The sequence below is a fragment of the Lytechinus pictus genome, chromosome 2 (genome assembly GCF_037042905.1).
Source record: "Lytechinus pictus isolate F3 Inbred chromosome 2, Lp3.0, whole genome shotgun sequence".
Taxonomy (NCBI): Eukaryota; Metazoa; Echinodermata; class Echinoidea; order Temnopleuroida; family Toxopneustidae; genus Lytechinus; species Lytechinus pictus.
In genome coordinates this window covers 32,807,125-32,813,782 of record NC_087246.1, presented here as the reverse complement: position 1 = coordinate 32,813,782, position 6,658 = coordinate 32,807,125, and the positions used below count along the sequence as shown (strand labels likewise).

At 35.2% G+C, this 6,658-nt stretch overlaps 1 long non-coding RNA gene across 1 annotated transcript; it reads right to left on the bottom strand.

The window, feature by feature from the left end:
- Nucleotides 1-265: 265 nt before the first annotated feature.
- On the bottom strand, nucleotides 266-2,766 carry LOC129281347 (uncharacterized). The gene is made up of 3 exons (XR_010297595.1): nucleotides 2,659-2,766; nucleotides 1,538-1,657; nucleotides 266-439 (listed from the first exon to the last, which is right to left on the bottom strand). It is a non-coding gene; the product is annotated as an uncharacterized LOC129281347 (long non-coding RNA).
- Between the last annotated feature and the right edge of the window lie 3,892 nt (nucleotides 2,767-6,658).

The following is a 6,658-nucleotide window of genomic DNA, read 5'->3' as shown; positions in this document are numbered from 1 at the left end:
TTCTCAACTCATTCCATACATAAGTTTCACATGCACAGATACATTGTTACTGAAAAAATATCATAACTTATGTGATTTGATTTTGCCTGAGCTTTCTCTCCTCGTAGTCAATACACTGAAACAATCATTATTTAATAAAGAATTAAACTATTTTTCATTAATTAATGTTGCCAAAACAAAACTTCATCATTTTGCAAAATAACAATGAAGAAAAACTCAGAAGTCATTCAAATTAATTAAAGTGTCTTGGGAAGTAATTTAAATATGTGAGCTTGATAGAACTTAAAAGTCACTGTTTGAAATGTATTCAGTTGACAACACTCACCTATTTCACAGTTCCTGCCCATGAAGGATCCCCCACAGGCACAGGTGTAAGTCTCTATCAGATTCGTACAAGTACCTCCATTCAAACAAGGTTCATCCCGACATGGATTCACCTCTGTCAATACAAATATGAGATCATGATAATATTGGGTAATTATGTTGCATTGGATGGCTCAGAAAGGAATACCAGATATATTCCAAGAGTTTGCAATTCGTGGAATATTGGCCCTAACGAGTGGAATACTTCTGGTATTCCATGAAATAAAGCCATCCAATATAATTATCATCATCTATCACAACCCCCCCCCAAAAAAAAAAAGAGGGAGAAATTTGATTTAACAAGTCATATCACTAATCACATTAGGGCATCATCACTTCATAGGATCAAATTTGGTCGTTAACATGTGACTCACAAATAGTTAACTATGACGTCATTGAGTGTAATTGTGCTCTTTGCTGCGCATCGCATTGCTTTTATTGTTGTACGCATTGGATATGCCACACATTTGCGCATGTGCACTAGACTGTTGAATATGGTCTTATATTCAATGGCAAATTTTTGTACAGGAGCTTATGGGATATTCGTCAGATTTTGGTCCTTTTTCAGGATACGCTCTGATACTGCACGGCAATTGACCAAAATATGCGTTTTTAATGTATCGCTAAAACACTCTATATAGATGATATTACATATTCACCAAAGTAGGTAATACTTATTTTATGCTTTATACACGAAAAAATGGCAATATACCATCTTGAGATAACAATAATACCCAGGACGTCGATTGAAAGGGATGTGGCCAAAATCAATAACCCCCTCCTCAAGAACAATACCCAGGTTCAGGTTCACTGTCAGGAGCCACCTACAAGAGCTTTTATCAAAGACTCTGCAAATAAAAGTTTTTGAAACGTATAGAGGTGCCTCCTTATTGGTTTCTAAATGAGGTAAATTTACAGTACTCGTAAAAAAGGCCAATAGACTACATACTACAAAAAAGGTTGGAAAGACTGAATGAATATTACTCATACATGCCATGTGTAAGGACTTTGCATGCCTAAAAGTATTGGAAACTAGAAAGACATAGTACAGAAAATACATGTTCGTTCTATGGGAAATGGGCATCATGGGGAAATATGGTTGTGCAAAATGCGAATTAAACATGTCTATGGATGAGCAATGGTGGGGACCAAACACGCAAAGAAGTTAACTGACCTTCTTCACAGTTGAATCCTTGGAAGCCGTAAGCACAGGAGCAGTTGTATAGAAGTCCATAGTTATTACAGGTTGCTCCATTCAGACAGGGTGTTGGGTCCATCTGGCAAGGATCATTATCTTCAAGGAACAATCCAATGCAAAAATATAACTTTCAAAGAATACTTCACTAATGACACAACATAATCACTTACTGCAGATGAATGTGTTAGCTAATATCTCAATGTCATTTTCAGAGATAAGACTACAAGAGAACATCTGGAACCTCATAAGGATTTTTTTCTGAACTTTGTGTTCATGCTGAAATGTCAACAAAAACATTATCATAAATTGAGATGAATTTTCTTGATCATTATCTAATACTCTGTATGTGTACTTTCTACAAGCATGTAAGAGCACACAGATCATTATATTTCTTTTTGATAGATAAAACAAAACACCTTTACCAGCAAAAGAATAACAAATCTTGCTTTAAACTGTTAAGTGAGCTGTAACAAATCTCCCATTGTTTTGTCTTTGGCAAAGATTTTACACCGAGAAGAATTCCAGCCAAAAGACCCAAGTTAAAATGAAGGAAATATAGTTGTAGCAAACAATGCTTTCATGATAAAGTCTTTACAATCAAGGTTAATAATAACCATATTACTTTACATGCAGATCTAGATCAACTATGCCAAATCAGCAAATGTAAACTGAAAATAGATTTTGAAATCAAGCAGGAATTCCAAATTTTGCTACTTTCTCAGAAATAATTGTGTATGCATTTTCTACCAGAATTATTTGCCACATAATGCATATTCATTAAAAAAAATCATTTCAGTGGTGAATTTCTTAAATTTTGTTCAAACTGATTTTGTGGATGCATTTTATGCTTAAGCATCGAGAGATTATTTTTATAATGCTCTTTACTTGGACCTAAGAAAAAGTATCTTAACTAATATCAGCACCAAATTCAACTAAGGATTTAAGTTGGAATTCCAGTCAAATTATAATTCTTTAATTTATGCATAAACAAAACAATATGCATCCAGGAAAGCTGCTATGCAATTGTGCATGCATTGAAGCCTTATCATGGCTATTGAAGTATATATTTAACCCTGCAAACAGTCCTTGCTACTTACTGACTTCACAGAATGTTCCGTTGAATGGGAAAGGGCACTGGCACTCAAATGAAGTAGCATCGATTTCCACACAGGAGCCTCCATTTTCACAAGGATTCTCCACACAGGCAAGATCGCAGTTATAGCCAGACCATCCACGGTCACAGTTACATGCGTAGAAGTTGATGTCATTCACACATGCTCCATTGATACACGGGCTGCTGTCACACTCATTGATGTCTGTGGGAGACAGATAAACACGCTTTATGTGAATGGAGCACTCAGATGAACTTGTCTGATTTGTCTCTTTCCTCTAGAAAGAAGATTTTATTTGGGTTGGATTCCCCTTTAATATTTTGTAACCTAATGACTTCTTAGTACCTTTAGTACCTAAACAGGCCTCAAGTATAAGCAGCTAGTGATGGCAAGCATGTCAATACACACGTATGTATTTGAATCCAAAAGAATTAAGGTTCTCATTGAATAGTCTATCATACCTGAACACGTGATTCCATCTCCATCATAACCAGCTAGACAATTGCAGCCATGTTCACCTTCCTCAATTCTACAAGTGGCAAACTCGCTGCAGGTCTGGGCAGAGCTATCAATCTGATTGTTACCGCTGCAGGTGCGCTTGGAGAAGCAGCCAGGGGTGTAAATGCTATCCCCAATCTGTAGGAAGATCAATATCATCAGGTAAAATAACACTCTATTTCAATGGTTTTTTTTAATTTAAAAGGAGAAAGCTTGGTTTGTTATTGGCCAGAGACCATAGGTTCAATCAGATTTAATTGGTTACTTCTAGTATACAACATCATATAATTTACCTTTTGACAGATTAGACGAGTGCTAAACAAGTTATCCTAGAGAATTTATTACATCTAGAACTTTAAAGGGATGGTCCGGGCTGAAAGTATTTATAGCTTAATAAATAGAGTAGAATTCACTGAGCAAAATGCTGAAAGTTTCATCAAAATCGGATAACAAATAACAAAGCTATTGAATAATAAATTTTAGCAATATTTTGTGAAAACAGTCGTCATGAATATTCATTAGGTGGGCTGATGATGTCACATCCCCACTTGTTCTTCTGTATTTTATTATATAAAATTAGGTTTATTCAAAATTTTTCCTCCAAGAACTAGAAAAATTGGATTGACAACTGATTTAGTGCATTACATATTTATTGCTGCAACTTATTTCATTATAAGGGAGACATATTATTCACACAAGTATGAAATAATGAAAAATTATGACTTTATGTAATAACATAAGAAAACGGAAAGTGGGGATATGACATCATCAGCCGACCTAATGAATATTCATGACGACTGTTTTCACAAAATATTGCTAAGCTTTAAACTTCAATAACTTTATCATTTGTTATCCGATTTTGATGAAATTTCCGGCATTTTGCTCAGTGAATTCTACTCTATGTATTAAGATATAAATATTTTCAGCCCAGACCATCCCTTTAAAATTTTATCATGTATCCAAACAGCAAGTTACACTACATTCCAAAACTATATAGATATCCACCAACAATCCCAGTGTCATGTGTAGTAGTCATCTAGGGATATACACTACATACTTCAGATTGTGCATTGTTCATGAAGTGTTCATAATATTTCAATACTGAAATTAGACTTCGACATTCAGTAATCATTCTTACCGAGTAGTATATTCCATCCACATAACATCCGCATTGGCTCATGTCTACACAGTCAAAGCCATCAAACACCTGGCCATCTGGACACTGGCATCCCTCAACACATGGTCTGTCACAGATTGGGGAAGCCCCCTGTATGACATCATAACACGTAGATGGACAGGCATCGGTACACCAACTGTATTCCTGGTCAGCTGGGCATGAAACCGCTGCAAATATATGAAGAAAATATTTTCTATTATAAAATTGAACAGTATATCAATTTGAATCATTTGATAGAATTGATTTTTTCACACAAGCAATAAAATTGAAAAGAACTAACATTTCTAATTAAAACTGGTACCTAGACCTGTGACTAGGTATTCTAGACAAAGGTTTTGTCAGAACTTAGACAGTCACTTTGAAAGAAACCTTCCAGAGATTAGGAAATGAGATACAAGTTTCTCACATTCAATATGAAAATATTACGGACAGGAATTTGTCATAAAGGTATAAAAATAGGTAATTTGTCTCAAAAGAAGAATCCAGAATGGCAAAAATTCATATTCTTTCCCTCAACTTCAAAATGAATAGAAGGGCTGACCCAACTATGAATACACAACTCTACAATCTTTGATAAAATGATATACTCACGACAGAAGGAATCGTTTCTCCAATTCTCTATGACAGCTTCACGGTCAAGGCATGCCTGTGCGTACAGTTCAATGAGATGGCATGTGGTTTCGTTGAGCTGACTAGCAGGGACTATACAGCCATCAAACACGCATGCATCATAGAATGGAGTGGGGTCAAGAGTGTCAAAACATCTCTCAAAAGGCCCTGCAGTCAAGAGGGGGATTACCAAATATAGGATTAGTACTGACAGGTGGTACTACCTACACCTGCATGGACATTGAAAACAATGCTGAAATTTTAAATCCCTTTCTTTATTAAACCATATTTGTTAGTGATCCCAAGAAACTAAAAAATAACTCCTTTTTTTTCTTTTCTTTTGGTATAAGGCCATTTTGTGAGGCAGGATTGCAATCGCCAAATTTGAAGAATAAGAGATAAAAGGGCTTTTTGAAATAAAAATAAAAAGCATTTTCCAAAAAAAAAATCTTAATTTTCTTAAATGTAATATTTGATTTTCACAGAAAACAAAAGCTAAATGAAAAGTCTTGTGTAAGATTGGAATGTTAGATTATAAATGTTCTTGAATGTTTTGCAATTTATTGAACTTTTACCACAGATGTAGGTACAAACCCTTAGAGGGTTTTGTACTCCTCCTATTTCTAATCTTTTTTCATGGAATGGGGCTTAAAAGCAATTAATACAATGACATCAATCATTACCTGCAGAGTCTGTTATGATTTGACAGGCAAGGGAAGCCTGGTTATACGCATCAGACGTTTCATTGCAGAGATTATCTTCAGGAACCAACGGGACACAGGTTGCAGGGTTTACTGTCCAACTATTGCCAAACTCTTGAACATCAGTTGCCTACCATAGGACAAAACACGTGGAAAAGGGCGATGCAGTGTTTTAAATTGAATTGAATTGAATTGAATTTGAATTGAATTGAAATTGAATTGAATGAGGGGTCACATGATGATTTTTTTTATGATTCATTATTTGTACAAAAATCAATTAAGAGCAAGGAAATTGATAATACCAATCCATCAGAGCAATGATATACAATATAGAAATATTCCCCTATTGAAATATGTGTGCAAGTAAGAATCTAAGAGGTGCATATTAACATAGAACAGCATGACTATCTTCTTGGACATCTCTTTATAATATCAGCCTATGCCATAGTTATACATGTAAACCTATGATGATTAGGATAGCACTCTATAAACGTGAGCAATGCTTCAGCATCAAAGTGTATATCCTGCTTGAGGTATTTAATTCCATGAATTTTTCTCAAAAATCAAAAATCGGTTGGTTTGTTGACACCCCAGATTTGACACAAAAGAATCAAAGTCTTGACTTCTGAATTATGTCAATATCCAGAGACTTTGTACCGGTACCACCTGGTTCAAGAAGGTAATAAAAAATCTCACCAACTGGCCATCTTGCATAACAAACTCGTCCGTCAGGTTCCCATTGAAATTACCACATAGACCACATGTGATATTCTGATACTGGGCAAAGGGCAGTCTGACCTCAACAGTTCGTTGACCATCCCATTTGACAAAGAGATAGACATTCTGGCCATCTGACTGGACGTCGGCTGATACTTCCTACAACAGATAAGAAATTTAGTGTTAAACAAATCTTCTTTCGACAAATTCCTTTTTTACAGGTAAATGTGTTTAGCTTAAATACATTGATATACATTGATTTGACTTTTAAGAATCTGACCTG